General features: G+C 49.5%; 1 protein-coding gene across 3 annotated transcripts in view; it reads right to left on the bottom strand.

The window, feature by feature from the left end:
- The window catches only part of STING1 (stimulator of interferon response cGAMP interactor 1), a 96,846-nt gene that overhangs the window by 25,835 nt on the left and 54,056 nt on the right, over positions 1-16,955 (bottom strand). The window contains exon 1 of one of the 3 annotated variants that reach the window (XM_059733437.1): positions 7,860-7,987. The exons of the other annotated variants lie outside the window; for them this stretch is intronic. The gene's annotated coding sequence lies outside the window, so the exon portion shown is untranslated. Of the gene's footprint in view, positions 1-7,859; positions 7,988-16,955 lie in introns of those variants that run through there. 3 annotated transcript variants of the gene reach the window in all.

The following is a 16,955-nucleotide window of genomic DNA, read 5'->3' as shown; positions in this document are numbered from 1 at the left end:
TAAAGCTAAGCCTGACAATTGCTGAATTATAAAGGTGAAAATAAAACTCAAAACCACCATCATGTTATTTCCAGCTGAACTACAAGAAAACCAACAGAAGTTGATTCACCTCGCTGTCCAACAAGGAGACTTTTGACATGTTTTCTAAACACCACAAACAAGAGAACCCTGACAGACCTATAATGTGGGGCCTCCACCCTAACTGAGGAAATAACACGTTTCATCAAATCCATCCTAAAACCTCTTGTCACCCAAAGAGCAAGTTTTGTCTAAGACACAACAGATTTTCTACGAAAAGTTAGAAACACACTACCTTCCCAACATTACCCTCCTAGCCACCCTGGATATTACCAGCTTATATATCAACATCCCATGGCAGGATGGCATCCAAGCCTGCCTTACAAACCTACAAGAACAAGATTACAATTTAGAGTACAGACCTCAAGATATTACTGAACTTATACACTTCATCCTCACACACAACAACTGCACTTTCAATAACCAACACTTCGTCCAGACCATGGACACAGCTCTGGCCCCCCAAATGGCCCCAAAATATGCTGACCTTTTCATGGGCCACTTAGAAGAAGAATTTCCCATGCTATACCTAAGATATATAGATGACATCATCATAATTTGGACCCAAAACCTGCAATTTTTGATTGATTTCCATCACAAGTTCAATAATCATCACCCCTCCATCAGAATATCTCTTGAACACTCCAGCACTAACATGTCCTTTTTAGACACTATGATCAATATTCAGAATAGTAAAATACAAACCACCATATACAAGAAACCCACAGACGAACATACAAATCTGCACAGAACCAGCAATCACCCTAAACCAGGGCAGGCAAAATACAGGCCGCAGGCCAGATCCAGTCTACTAGGCACTTTCATCTGGCCCACAGGTGCCCACCAATTAACTGCACCCCTCCAGCCCTTCCACCCACAAGGGTGGGAGTGAGGTGCCCACATACAAACACACCCCGCAACACACCCTATTCTGCCTCACTCCCACCCTGGTATGAAGAAGGGCCCAGTCCTGCCAACACACAGCTTCTGGGCAGGACTGCTGCTGCTGCAGCCACTGCTGTAGCTGCTGGGGGACCTGCTCAGCATCCTTGGTGTCCCGCTCACTCTGGGCAGCAGGTAGGAAAGTGGCGGGGGAGGGGGAGGGCAGGGGGGATGTGGATGGGGCTAGCAGCAGTGTGGAGCCCACACCCAAGGGGGTGGTGGGAGCATGGAGCTCGGGTAGGCAGGATGTGTGTGTGAGGGAGAGCAGGAGGTGTGGGGACCCCCCACACACTGTCCCCCATGGTGTGCAGCTCCCACTGCCAGCAGCAATAGCAGCAGGCAGGAGAGCTCGGAGTGCTTGTGCCCAGCGCAGGCACTGGTGCCCAGCGGTGCAGCTCTGCACTCACTTGCTAACAGGGAAAACCCCACACAGGAGCTGGCTACACAGGTCCTGGGACTCCATGGGGAAGCAGGGGCTAGGGCTCCCCTCCACTTCTGGCAGAGTCCCAGGATGTGTGTGAAAGGGGGTGGGAAAGTCAGCCAGCTCCAGTGAGGGGCTTTCCCTGGTAGCACACGAGTGTACAGCTGCACGTGTGCACAGGGAATCCTTGTGATAGAGGTGGCTTGACTGGGCTCTGCCAGTGCTGGCTGAAGCCATGCGCCGCCAGGTGTCAGCATGAGTCACGAGCACCCTGAGCACCCCTGTTGGCTGCTGCTGCTGGCAGTGGGTGCTGGCATGGTGAGGACGGTGTGAGGGCAGGACTTCTGGTCCCAAGATGGTGACCAGAGGGTGGGGCAACTGTCAAGCGGTGGCGCTACCCGTGTGGCCCTCAACAACAAACCAAAATTTGTTAAGTGGCCCTCCGGTCAAAATAATTGCCCACTCCTGCCCTAAACACACCAAAAAAACTATAATATACAGCCAGACCCTCTGATATCACCAGTTATCCACAGAGGAGAACACCTGTGATCATCACCTCACAAATCTCAAGAGAGCTTTCATCCAACAAAGACACTCCTCCAGAGAGACAGATTCACAGAAGTTTAGAGCTGGAAGGGATCTTGTGAGATCATCAGCTCCAGCCCCTCTGCTTTGGAAGAGCCACTCAGATACTGTGTGAAGAACTGCTGCAGTACAAAAAGAAAATCACCACAAATCACACAGCATTCATTATGACATACCATCCTTCCCTGGAACCTATGTGAAAAATCCTCAAACAATTGCAACCCATACTAAAAGGCCAAATTCTTAAAGAGATCTTCCCAGAACCACCCATCCTAGTCTTTAAACAAGCACCAAACCTCACCAATCTCATCACCAGAAGCAAACTTCCTATGGTCCAAAGCACACCAAATGGATCCAGACCATGCTTGGACAAGAAATGTAAAACCTGCCAACACATCTCTACCACCCCCACAATAACTACACACCACAACAGAGCCATCACCATTTCTGAATTTTAGACCTTCACCTCCAGAAATGTAATGTATCTCATCCAGCACACCAAATGCCTTGATGGAAAATATGTAGGAAAAAACAAACAACTGTATACCAGAATGAACGCACACCAAATATCTATCAAAGACAAAAATACCCAATTACCCATCGGTGCACACTTCTCACAAGATAATCACTCTTTCTCCCTTCTCTCAGTTCTAACCCTCAAAGGGGATTTACAAAACACCTTTCATAGATGAGCCTACAAACTTCACTTCATAAATCTACTGGATACAAAAAAATCATGGACTAAATACAGACATTGGATTTATGGCACATTGTAACCTGCTGACATCTGATAACCCCCAGTAACCTGTCTACATTTTACCAGCTACATTCTATCTCCAGGTCAACATTCCCTCCCTTACTCCCCTGCACCCACCTGTCTCACATCTATTGTTTCCCATCCCTCTGATCCTGCCTGCTACACGTTTGCATTTTCACAGACATGCATTTGTATATTGGCTTCTATTCTATCCAGGAAAACAAAAAACAGCAGCAGACTCTCCTTATGTCTAAAGAAAGGTATTTGTGCCCAAAAGCTTGCAAAGAACAATTTTTCCAACTACTTAGTTGGTCTAATAAAAGATATCACATCTACCCAAAGAACCTTGTCTGCCAAAGTGAAAATACAGACTAGAGTGGATAAAATTATCAGTGTTTCCAATCTAAAGGGTTTAGAAATTGTAAGTCAAGCCCCTACTCCCACAGTCATGCAACTGGCTAAGAAAGAAATTGTGAAGTTTTAAAAACTAATACGTTTTGCATTCTCTTGATCTGGGTCCCTGACCCTTTATGATATGCACAAGTCATATTTTGATACTTATTGTTATATAGAAAAGACCAAAACCCATTTTTTGTTGTTTTTAATAATGAAAGATGAGAGTCTTGAATATTCATATGACTTCAGGTGGTAGGGCTTTAAAAAGTTACACATATGTAACATGGCCATTTATTAGTATGTAAGGGGTGAATATTAGGAGCTGGGAGAAAAACTGTTAACTAGGGCACCCCAGGGGAGGACAACGAACAATGGCCATAAACTGTTAGAGGATGGTTTCAGGTTGGATGTAAGGAAGAACTTCTTTACAGTAAGGGTAACCAGAATCTGGAATAAACTTCCCAAGGAGGTACTGCAGTCCCCAACTTTGGAAGTGTTCAGGAGGAGACTGGACAGACACCTTGCTGGAATCATTTTATCTCAGCAGTATTCCTGCCCAGAGCAGGAGGGTTGGACTTGATGATCTTTTGAGGTCCCTTCCAGCCCTTAATTTCTAAGATTCTATAGTTTCATAGTTTCATAGTAGCTAGGGTCAGGAGGGACCTGAACAGATCACCCCCTGCCACAGGCAGGAATGAATGCTGGGTTCACAAGACCCCAGACAGGTGATCATCTAACCTCTTTCTGAATTTGCCCAAGGTAGGGGCAAGGACCACTTCCCTAGGAAGTTGGTTTCAGATTTAGGCTACCCTAACTGTAAAATATTGCCTTTTGAAGTGCAGCACCCAGTACTGGACACAGTACTCCAACTGCAGCCTGACCAAAGTCGCACAGAGGGGGAGTATCATCTCTCTGGACTGGCTTGAGATGCATCTTTGGATGCATGACAAAGTATGCCTGGCCTTGCTGGCTGTGGTCTGGCATTGGCGGCTCATGTTCATCTTGGAGTCAATAATGACTGCAAGATCCCTTTCTGCCTCTGTGCTTTCAAGAAGGGAACTCCCCAGCCTGTATGTATGCTGTGGATTCCTTCTCCCAAGGTGCAGCACCCTGCATTTGTCTACGTTGAACCCCATCCTATTCTCGTCTGCCCACTTTTGTAGTCTGTCTAAATCTAGTTGCAGCCTCTCTCTCCCTTCAAGTGTGTCCACCTCACCTCACATCTTAGTGTCATCAGCAGACTTGGACAGCATGCTTTCCACCCCCTTGTCCAAGTCGCTGATGAATATGTTAAACAGTGCGGGCCCGAAGACTGAGCCCTGGGGTACCCCACTGCTGACATCTCGCCAGGTTGAGTACAACCCGTCCACCACTACTCTCTGGGTGCGCCCCATCAGCCAATTTTTTACCCATCCAACTGTGCAGGCATCAATGCTGCAGTCACTTAATTTATTGATGAGGATGGGGTGAGAGACAGTGCCAAAGGTCTTCTTAAAGTCTAGAAAGACTATGTCCACAGTGACACCATCATCCAGGGATTTAGTTACTCGGTCGTAAAAGGCAATCAGGTTGGTCTGGCAGGACCTGCCTTTAGTGAACCCATGCCGATTGCCCCTGAGCATTATCTCCCCTGCAGGCCCCCCACAGATATGCTCCTTGATGATCCTCTCTAAGAGCTTCCCGAGCACCGAGGTGAGGCTTACAGGCCTATAATTACTTGGGTCCTCCTTCCTCCCCTTCTTAAAAATAGGGACCACATTAGCCAGTTTCCAATCCCCTGGCACCTGGCCAGATGACCACAAATGCTCATACAGCTGGGCCAAGGGCTCCGCGATGACCCCTGCCAGCTCCCTCAACACCCTTGGGTGCAGGGCATCTGGACCTGCAGATTTAAAAATGTCTAGCCCTTCCAGAAGATCCCTAACTACATCTGCACTGACTAAAGGCTTGATAGAGCTATCCCCAAGATTGTCCCTACCTCTGGTGGGTGGAATATCCTGGTCCCTGTTCAGGAAAACAGAGGCAAAGAAACTGTTAAAAATATCAGCTTTCTTGTCTGGCATGGCCACCAGATTACCGTTTGTGTCTTGCAGGGGCCCTACATTGCCTGGTGCCCTCTTCTTGCTCCCAATGTACTTGAAAAAGGACTTTTTGTTGTCCTTAATCCTGGACGCTAGCCTGAGTTCCATCTCTGCCTTGGCCTTCCTATTAGACCTCCTATTAGCCCAGGCTGAGGAGGAGTACTCCTCCTTGGTGATAGCTCCTCCCTTCCACTGGTTGTACTTTTAGTCCTCAGGCATTGCTGAATGCCCTTGCTGAGCCAAGGGGGTTTCTGAGCACTCTTACCACCCTTGCTTCTCTCAGGGACTGTTATCCTTTGGGACTGGAGGATCGCCTCCTTAAGGTATGACCATCCCTTGTGGGCTCCCATCTCCTCTACCTTCTGGGCCCTTAGTGCCTCCCCCACTAGTCTCCTAAGTTCATTGAAGTTGGCCCTTCTGAAGTCAAGGGCTTTAGCCTTGGTGTGAGCCCTAGACGCCCTGCATTGGATAGTAAAATCCAGCAGGTGATGATCGCTATTGCCCAGGTGGTCAAGGACCTGCAGTCCCCTCACCAGGTCATCCCCTGTGGCCAGGACCAGGTCCAGCAAGGCGTTACCCCTAGTGGGGCTGTGCACTTCCTGGATAAGGTGAAGGTCCTGTAATACAGCCAGGAACCTACACGAGCAGTCAGACCTGGCTGTCTGCTCCTCCCAGCAAATGTCTGGGTAGTTTAGGTCACCCATGACAATAACATCCCTTGACCTAACCGCCTCCATAAGCTGACTGGAGAAGTCCTGGTCTAGCTCTTCCCCCTGGTTGGGTGGTCTGTAGTAGACACCCACCGTAAGGTCCCTTTTGCCACGTCCCCCTTGTAGTTTGACCCATAGTGTCTCTGTCCGACCCTCCTCTAACCCGAAGCTAATCCTTGATGATGTGAGGTGCTCTTTGACATAAGAGCGCAACCCCCCCACCTTTCCTCTCTGTCCTGTCTCTTCTTTATAGGGTGTACCCCCGAATGCCCACCACCCAGTCATAGGTAGGGTCCCATCAGGTTTCAGTTCCTGTACACAGGACAGGGGACCCATATCTCCTCCACAACTCCATGGTGCTCTGCTCCCCACACCCCTCTGCAGGGGAAAGAAGGAGAGCAGAGTATACAGTCTGCAAGCTGAGTGGCCGTCTGCAGGCTGCCAAGCCACTGGTGGCTGTGGGTTCTATTCCTGAGTTCTGGACACTCCTGCACTTGGGGCCTTGGCCAGTGCCTGTGCCAGGATCTGCAGCCCTAATCCCTTCTTCCTCTGCTCTGGTGATGGGTGAGCAGTGAGGTAGAGGGAACTGGGGTTGGAGAATAGGAATTCTGAGAGCAGAGGAGAGCTGGAGTGTGTGTGTGTGTGTGTCCCTAATTCCTCATGCCCTCAACAAACACTGCGTATAGTGCTCCCTGACTAGAAAGTCAAAGCTGCATACTGCCACAGAAATTTTGAAATGGTCCAGGCAAGGGGAGCCACAGGGGCTATATGCATGTCCCCTGGCTGAATTTTTAAAGCATTTTCAAGCCCATTCCATTGGGAAACATTTCAAAAGCTACTTCTGTCCACAGCCGAAGTTGTATGGGATTGACTGGCTCCAGAAACCCTGGCATTTAAAGGGGAAGGCCAGACCATTACATACCTACACTGCCTCTCATTGGGTTTGTTAGGACCCCTTAGCATCATGCATCCAGATGCTGGTCTTGTTACAGTCACTGCTTTCAGTTCTGTCTTCAAAGCATTGTATGATCCATAAGCTAATGTCACTGATTTCACTTCTGCTTTTAGACAGGGTTTGCCCCAAGGCTCCAATACCGCTCATTAAGCAAGATCAGCATGAGGGAAGTATTTTAACTTCCACAGACTAAAGAAGAAAAAAGCAAGTGATTCAGACAAAGAATAAAAGGATCCCAGGCTTCTCTTATAGGAAGAAGTTACACTTCACACGCTGGCAAAGGCTTCAGTTCTTTTCTGACTCAGTCTTGCAGTAGCTTTGTGCAGGAAAGTCCCCAGTGAAGTCAGCTAGAGCAGCTTGCACAGAATGGGCATTAGCCAGAAGAGCCTCTTCCACTGGGTACTCAGTGCCAGAAGGATGGTTTGTCTGTATTCTGTGCTATCTCTCACATCCATAGGTCTCAACTGCCTGCTCCCCGACTCCTGTGTCAGGAGTCCTGACAACCCTAGGCAGGTGTGTGATACAGCAAAAGCCACAGAGGAGCAGCAATGTACAGTTTCAGGCACAGCCACAAGTACAGGTGCCTCTTGCAACACAAGTCCCTCAGTAAGTTGTGAAACAATCACCATGAACTCTGCAAGTCCCTGCTCCTTCTGCCTCCATCAGCAGCCCGAGAACCCTGTTCTTGGAAAGCCAGTTATTTCAGGCACATTCCTAATGCCAACAACCCACAGGCAGACAACTTCACAGTAGCAATGCAGGCCTCCATCGCTGCATGACCAATGACAGAAGGCTAGCACCAAACTGGTTTGCCATTGAGCAGTAGCCGTGTAAGGAAGCCAGTTTCCAGACAGCAATAGCAACCCATTTCTGTGCCAAGTAGACTCCCTTATCTCTGCATTGTGGTGCCAGGGGGTTGGGTTTAGCTCCTTACCCAGATCTGTGAACGAAGAGTCTGCTTCCTCGTGAAGAAGCTCTGCAGCCATTGTTGCAAAATGACAGACTACCACCACACTGTGCTAGCTCTCCTGCTCCAGGAATGCTGATGTGCACGTGGGCATAGGCAGAAGTTACAGCATCAGGACATCCAGATCTATCCCACGTGCTGTCTCCCCGCCCTCTGCATCCATCACCTTGCATGTTTCTGTAACTCTCCAAGGCCTTCCAGAGTCTCTCATTGCTCCCCTCTTCAACACAGGACTGGAAGAGGCTTCCTGAGTCTGAGTCCAGTCTTCCGCCTTTGCACACAATCCCAGGCTTACCCAAGCATTTTCCAAAACCACCATTTCATGCCCTCACAACCACAACTACAAAGCACTATATATCAGAAACACTAAGAACAGCTTACAGCCTATGATTGGTAAAAGCAAGGAAGATGAGGGTGCTGCTAATGCCCTGCTACTACAACGACAGGAAAGTAATTGCAACACTGTTCAGGCCACAGTTGGAGTACTGCATCCTGTTCTGGTTGCTGCACTTCAGAAGAGATGTGGACAACATGGAGAGGGTCCAGAGGAGGGCCACCCGCATGATCAGGGGTCAGCAGGGTAGGCGCTACGAGGAGAGGCTACGGGACCTGAACCTGTTCAGCCTCCACAAGAGAAGGCTGAGAGGGTACCTAGTGGCCGTTTACAAACTAGTCAGGGGGGACCAGCAGGCATTGGGGGAGTCCCTGTTCCCCTAAGCACTACCAGGAGTGACAAGAAATAACGGCAGAGGGTAGATTCAGGCTAGACATCAGGAGGCACTTCTTCACTGTCAGGGCAGCTAGGATCTGAACCAACTTCCAAGAGAAGTGGTGCTGGCTCCTACCCGGGGGGTCTTTAAAAGGAGGCTGGATGAACACCTTGCCGGGGTCATTTGACCCCAGTACTCTTCCCTGCCATGGCAGGGGGTCAGACTTGTTGATCTGCTCAGGTCCCTTCTGACCCTACAAACTATGAAACTATGAAACTATAATTGGTTAATATACGTTCAGAGGATCTTCGGGAAAGGACCATGCCTCCTACTACACAGGAAGATAAAATCCGTCACAGTTCATGCTATTACAACATAGGGGGGAAAAATCTGATCCCAAATGTGGTCAACAGCATGGCCCTGAGCAGAAGAGCAAGACTCTCAGGCCAGAAACCTCTGAGTTTTAAGTACCAACTAGAGCAAAATAGCCCAGCTTCAGATGTGGCCATTGCTCCAGTGCTTCAGGTGAAGACAAAAAAAAAATCCTTTCCAGACCCTACAGGCAACCAGCAAAAGCCCTCAAGCAAGGCATTACCAGATACATACTAGTTTCCTCTATATCACAGCACAGAATGCATATACATGATTTCACATATATTGATTGCTAACACAAGAACTCCCTGTTCTATCATACCATTTTTTCCATAAACATGCCCAGCTTCCTATCCTATCATACCATTCCTTCTATAAACATGCCCAGTTCCATTTTATAATAATTCAGAATTTTTGCCCCCACTACTTTGGTGTAGCAAGTGCCCAACCCAGGGGTGGTCTTGATACCCCCTGGTAGCAGTTCAGCCCTTGCCAACTTATGACTCTCCTTGGATAGTCTGCCCTTCACTTTCCCTACACACCTTGATGTTATTGTCTTTGAAGAAATGGGAGGCTGCCCCAGGACTTCCCAAGCCTGGTCTTACTCTCATGACCACAGAGGTCATTGCATTAAGGGCCAATTACAAGTACAGATAACAAGTACCCACTCCCATGTCTCACAGGTGATACTCCTTTCTGTTGACAAGCCCCTCCTAGCCTATAGGCTCCCAACCAAGTCCTTACCCCTCTTGGACTATGGGTTCCTTGATCTCTGGCAGTGGTCTGTGACCTTCAGTCTCCCCTGACCCTGCTCCTAGGCCAGGTGAGACTCCTGGGTTCCTCTGGCCCTGCCAGTGTCCAGCTATGGCCTTTGGCCTAACCCTGGGCCCTGACCCTGCTCCTGAGCCAGTGAGACCTTTGGGCTCCCAGGCCCTGCTTGCAACACCCACCCCTCCACCCCGAGCTACTGACTTCTATGCTCCCTGGCCCTGCTGAAATTAGTAGCCTGCCTGACCCTCCTGGACTCCAATCTCAGGCCTCCTGGCCTTACCTGCTCAGTCCCTCCTAGGCACCAGCCTCCCAGGCCCTCAAGCTTTCTCCCTCTGGGTCCCAGGCCCTCTATTCTTCTCTGTCTCTGGGCATGGACCTTCATACCTCCCCTTAGTCCCTTTCACAAACCACCAGAGCTTAACCACAGGATCCTGAGGAAAGGAAGGATGGAAAGCAGCAGAGTAAGGACCCTCGACTTCATAAAAACAGACTTTAACTCACTTAGGGAACTCGTGGCCAGGATCCCCTGGGAAGCTAGGCTGAGGGGGAGAGGAGTCCAGGAGAGTTGGCCTTACTTTAAAGAAGCCTTACTCAGCGTGCAGGAAGAAACCTTCCTGATGTGCAGGAAGCCTAGCAAGTATGGCAGAAAACCAGGTTGGCTTAGCAAGGAACTCTTCATTAAACTAAATCACAAAAAGGAAGCTTATAAGAAATGGAAACTTGGACAAAAACTAGGGAGGAGTATAAGAGTATTGCTCAGGCATGCAGGGATGAAGCCAGGAAGGCCAAAGTGTAATTGGACTTGCAGCTAGCAAAGGATGTGAAGAGTAACAAAAAGGGTTTCTACAAGTATGTTGGAAGCAAGAAGAGGATCATGGAAGTGTAGGTCCCTTACTGAATATGGGAGGCAACCTTGTGACAGAGGATGCAGAAAAGGCTGATGTACTCAATGCCTATTTTGCCTCAGTCTTCACAGGGAAGGTCAGCTCCAAAACTACTGCACCAAGCATCACAGTTTGGGGTGGAGGGGAGCAGCCCTCAGTGGCAAAAGAACAGGTTAGGAACTATTTAGAAAAGCTAGACATATACAAGTCCATGGGGTTGGATGGGATGCACCCACAGGTGGCAAGGGAGTTGGCTGATGTGATTGCAGAGCTGCTGGCCATCATCTTTGAGATCATGGAGATCAGGAGAAGCCCCAGATGATTGGAAAAGGGCAAACATAGTGCCCATATTTAAAAAAGGGAAAAAGGAGGATCCAGGGAGCTAAAGACTGGTCAGCCTCATCTCAGTCCCTGGAAAAATCATGGAGCAGATCCTCAAGGAATCCATCACAAAGCACTTGGAGAAGGTGATTAGGAACAGTCAGCATGGATTCACCAAGGGCAAACTATGCCTGACCAAACTGATTTCATTCTGTGGTGATGAGATGACTGGCTCTGTGGATGTGGGGAAACCAATAGATGTGTTGTACCTTGATTTTAGCAAAGTTTTGATACCATCTCCTATAGCATTCTCACAGGCAAGCTAAGGAAGCATGGGCTGGATGAATGGACTGTAAGGTAAATAGAAAACTGGCTGGAACATTGGGCTCAAAGGGTAATAATCAATTGCTCGATGTCTAGTTGGTAGCTGATATCAAGTGGAGTGCCCCAGGGGTTGGTCATGGGGCCAGTTTTGTTCAATGTCTTCATCAACAACCTGGAAGATGGCACAGAGTGCACCCTCAACAAGTTTGCAGATGACACCACACTGGGAGGAGTAGTAGTTACAGTGGAAGGTAGGGCTAGGATTCATAGCGACCTAGACAAATTGGAGGGTTGGGCCAAAAGAAATCCTGTGAAGTTCAGCAAGGACAAGTTTTTCAAGCCAAATGTGACAGGGTGCTTGGTGTGCCTGTTATGTTAAGAGGAGAGAGGCTGAGAAAGAAGCATCCTGCAGGTGTGGCAGGAGCCGATTAAGGAGACACCTGACCAGAAGGGGGCTGGGCTTAAGTGAGTCAGGCAGTCTAGGCCCGGGGGGGTGGGCAGGGAGCCAGAGAGAGAGGAGCTCCTGGCAACAGGGCACCTGGGATAATATCTGAGCTGGGTTAGAACCATAGAAAGTTAGGGTTGGAAGGGACCTCAGGAGGTCTTCTAGTCCAACCCCCTGCTCAAAGCAGGACCATCCCCAACTAGATCATCCCAACCAAATCTTTGTCTACTCAGGTCTTAAAAACCTCCACCACCTCTCTAGGTAACCTGTTCTGGTGTTTCATTACCCTCCTAGTGAGAAAATTCTCCCTAATATCTAACCTAAACTTCCCTTGCTGCAACTTGAGACCATTGCTCCTTGTTCTGTCATCTGCCACCAGTGAGAACAGCCAAGCTCCGTCCTCTTTTGAACCCCCCTTCAGGTAGTTGAAGGCTGCTATTAAATCCTCCCTCAGTCTTCTCTTCTCTAGACTAAATAACCCCAGTTCCCTCAGCCTCTCCTCAGAAGTCATATACCCAGCACCCTCAACATTTTTTTCACTCTCTGCTGGAGTCTCTCCAATATGTCTGCTAGGGCTGTGCAAAGCTTCAGGTGCTGATTCGATTTGGAGGAGATTCGGCATGATTCAGTGGCTGAATCTTGAAATCCGAATCGAATCAGGGGACCAATAAAGAGGTTCAAATTGATTTGAAGCTCTCCGAATGGATTCAGAAAAGATTCAGAGAGCTTCGATGACTCGGGCAACCCCACCCACTGTAGCAGGTAGCTGGAGCTGGTAAGTAGGGGCCAGGGGAGGTGAGGTTGGAGGGTTCCCCTGGCCTCGGGACCCCTCCCAGGCCCCTCCCCCACCCCATGGCTGCCCAGCCCAGCCCAGCCCAGCCCAGCCCAGCCCAGCCCAGCCCAGCCCAGCTCCCAGTCCTTTAAAAAAAAGCCCACACTCACCAGGTGCTGCCAGGCAGAGGGTTGATCCCCACTGCCCCATGCTGCATGGGGGGCTCTACACCAACCTGCCCCTCCGCTGTCCCAGCCCCCCCCCCCCCCCACCTGGAAAAACAATTCCAAAATATCACTCCTGTGATAGTCAGACATTTTTAATTTCCTGCCTCATCTGCTCGTATCTGCCTGGTAGCCATTTGTTTTTGTGCCAAGGTAGTTTTCAACCTAAAAAGGAGAGTCTTTTCCTTTCTGTATATTCACTTCACAAATGTACTTGTAAAAAAGTAATCACCTTCCCTCTCAATCTCCATTTTATTAAGCTAATCAAACCAAGTTCCTTTAATTTTCTTTCATAAGAAAAGCTCTCCATTCCCATAATCATCTTAGACTAGAACAGGTACAAAGAAGGGTCACTAACTTAGTCTTATTTTGAACACTGCTGACCAGAACTGTCCCCAGGATTCTCAATGAGTCTTAGCAATGCCTCATCTTTACTGCATAGGCTGCCTAATGCACCTTCAGATGGTACTAGCCTTTTTCACAGCCACATCAGACTGGCAGCTTAATCGTCTAATGATTGACCAATGCACCTAGGTTCCTCTCTGCCTAAGATGTCTCCAGTTTGCATGCCCACATCTTATAGCCAAAGCTTTTCTTATCAGTCCCATATGATTTTGTACTTCATGAAGTTAAACATTATGACTTCTCAGTCATTTAAAAGGAGTATATCCACTTCTTCATGCATAATAATGCAGTCCTTTTCCAGATTGGCAGTATCATCAGTATCATCTGCCTATTTCAAGAGGATATGTTAAGTTCCAGTAACAAGGTCACTAAGAAAAAATGTTGAATGGGATCAGTCCTAAGGTGGATCCTGGAGGGACACCACTGCTGGCCTCTCTCTCACCTTTCAGTCTAACCTGCAGTAGTATGGTTTTTAGCCAACTCCTTATTCACCTCACACTTGTAGCACTGATCCATATCTTCTCCAGTCTGGCCAATAGTTTTGCATGAGGTACAGAAGTAAAAGCTGTGCCTAAGTCTTCATAATGTAAGTTAACTTCATTGCCCTTATCCTTGATACTGGTTGTCTTGCTAAATTAATCTGACACTATCATCCTCAGAGGATGCTTCTACACGTGCACATTTACTGTACAGTAACCTAAATTATTGCACAGTAACCAAAAATTCCAGTGAAGGATGGGCACGTGTCTAAACATGCATGCCCATACTGCATGGTAACTATGGTGACTTATGCTGATTTGGGCGTAAATTTACCTGCATCATGCAGATATCAAATTTATGCTCGCTTAGTTACTACGCAGTAACACATGTGTAGACACATTACTGTGCTGTAATGCGGGAGCTTCCTGGCTGGGTCTACTGAGCCACAAGGGAGCCAGCCAGAGCGCAGCCCCAGGCCCCTTGCCTGGCCCCCTCTCCTGCTGCTGGGCTGAACTGGTCTCTGGCGGCCCCAAGCTGCAGAGTATAAAAGCCTGCAGCCATTTTGTGCCTTGGAGCACACCCTCCAGGAATCCGGCAGGAGCTGCTTGTGGCTGCAGCAGCCCAGCATGCCCCGTGCCCCCCTGGACAGCCTGCAGGCTGTTTGCCTGGTGTGTCCCCTCCAGAGCTGCTGCCTGGCCACAGGTGAGTGCTGCAAAGGCTGCCACTTGCTGCACCCCCTACCCAGCCCCCTAGGAGGTGTGCGCCCTTGTGGCGAGGTGGGGCATGGAGGACTTCTTGAGGCAGTTTGCTCAGGGCAGGCGCTCAAATGCCCACATTTATGAGGTCCAGGCAGCTGGGATGTGTGTGCGGGGCCACTCTTGGTCAGCGCAGCAGCGTGAAGATCCAGGGCCTGCAGGCCTAATGGGTGGCTGAGACCGGCCTCAGTCATTGGTCTGGTGGGGCCCCCAGGACCATAACCTTCATGCACTTTATGTCAGTGAGCAATATACATCAACCCTCATCAAGACAGAATCCAAAGTTGAGGAAGTAGAAGGATTGTGGGTTAGGCTACATGGGGGACAAGGAGAAAGGGATTTGGTGGTAGGGGTCTGCTACAGACCCCCACACCAAGGGGAAGAAATAGATGCGGGGCTCCTGAGGCAACTCTCAGAGACCATAAAAGCTAAAGAGGCGGTAGTCATGGGGGACCTAAACTACCCGGACATCTGCTGGGAGACGCAGACAGCAAGGTCCCATCGCTCACGCAGGTTTCTAACCTGTATACAGGACCTCCACCTGACACAGGAGGTACACGGTCCCACTAGGGGGAATGCCATACTGGATCTGGTATTGGCAACAGGAGATGACATGATAGGGGACCTCCAGATCGGTAGCCATTTGGGAGACAGTGATCACCTTATAATAGAATTCAACATAAGACGTCGAGTGGGTAAGGTAACTAGTAGGGTGAACGTGCTAGACTTTAGGAAAGCTGATCCCAATGCACTCAGGCGATTAGTCAAAGAAGCACTGCAGAGTAGGAGTTTTGAAGGGATGGGAGCCCAAGAAGGGTGGCTGTGCCTAAAGGAAACGATCCTTCGGGCACAAAGCAAGACGATTCCCGAGCGAGGCAAAAGAGGGAAAGGGGCCAGGAGGCTTCCATGGCTGACCAGAGAAATCCAGGGCAGCCTAAGGGCCAAAAGGGGAGCACATAAAAAGTGGAAACAAGGTGAGATCACTAAAGATGAATATAACTCCTCTGCTCGTGCTTGTAGGGAGGCAGTTAGGCGGGCCAAAGCTACCATGGAGCTGAGGATGGCAACCCAAATAAAAGACAACAAGAAATTGTTTTTTAGATATATTGGGAGTAAAAGGAAGGTCCAGGGAGGAATAGGACCACTGCTGAATGGGCAGAAACAATTGGTGACAGACAGGGGGGACAAGGCTGAACTCCTCAACGAGTTCTTTGCCTCAGTGTTCCTAAGTGAGGGGCACAACAAGTCTCTCACTGGGGTTGTAGAGAGGCAGCAGCAAGGCGCCAGACTTCCATACGTAGATCCTGAGGTGGTGCAAAGTCACTTGGAAGAACTGGATGCCTTTAAATTGGCAGGCCCGGATGGGCTCCATCCGAGGTTGCTGAAGGCACTGGCCGACATCATTGCAGAGCCACTGGCGGGAATATTCGAACGCTCGTGGCGCACGGGCCAAGTCCCGGAGGACTGGAAAAGGGCTAACGTGGTCCCCATTTTCAAAAAGGGGAGGAAGGAGGACCCGGGCAACTATAGGCCGATCAGTCTCACCTCCATCCTTGGTAAAGTCTTTGAAAAAATTATCAAGGCTCACATTTGTGAGAGTCCGGCAGGGCAAATTATGCTGAGGGGAAACCAGCACGGGTTTGTGGTGGGCAGATCGTGCCTGACCAATCTAGTCTCTTTCTATGACCAGGTTACGAAACGCCTGGACACAGGAGGAGGGGTGGATGTCGTATACTTAGACTTCAGGAAGGCCTTCGATACGGTATCCCACCCCATACTGGTGAACAAGCTAAGAGGCTGTGATGTGGATGACTACACAGTCCGGTGGGTGGCGAATTGGCTAGAGGGTCGCACCCAAAGAGTCGTGGTGGATGGGTCGGTCTCAACCTGGAAGGGTGTGGGCAGTGGGGTCCCGCAGGGCTCGATCCTTGGACCGATACTCTTTAATGTCTTCATCAGCGACTTGGACGAGGGAGTCAAATGTACTCTGTCCAAGTTTGCAGATGACACAAAGCTATGGGGAGAAGTGGACACGCCGGAGGGCAGGGAACAGCTGGAGGCAGACCTGGATAGGTTGGACAAGTGGGCAGAAAACAACAGGATGCAGTTCAACAAGGAGAAATGCAAAGTGCTGCACCTAGGGAGGAAAAATGTCCAGCACACCTACAGCCTAGGGAATGACCTGCTGGGTGGCACAGAGGTGGAAAGGGATCTTGGAGTCCACTAGGTGCCGGTAGTGTGACGAAGCCATCAGAAAAGCCAATGGCACTTTATCGTGCATCAGCAGATGCATGACGAATAGGTCCAAGGAGGTGATACTTCCCCTCTATCGTGCGCTGGTCAGACCGCAGTTGGAGTACTGCGTGCAATTCTGGGCGCCACACTTCAAGAAGGATGTGGATAACCTGGAGAGGGTCCAGAGAAGGGCAACTCGTATGGTCAAGGGCCTGCAGACCAAGCCCTACGAGGAGAGACTAGAGAAACTGGATCTTTTCAGCCTCCGCAAGAGAAGGTTGAGAGGCGACCTTGTGGCTGCCTATAAGTTCATCACGGGGGCACAGAAGGGAATTGGTGAGGTTTTATTCACCAAGGTGCCCCCG

Source organism: Alligator mississippiensis, chromosome 9, assembly GCF_030867095.1.
Source record: "Alligator mississippiensis isolate rAllMis1 chromosome 9, rAllMis1, whole genome shotgun sequence".
Taxonomy (NCBI): domain Eukaryota; kingdom Metazoa; phylum Chordata; order Crocodylia; family Alligatoridae; genus Alligator; species Alligator mississippiensis.
This window is presented reverse-complemented; position numbering and strand designations above follow the sequence as displayed.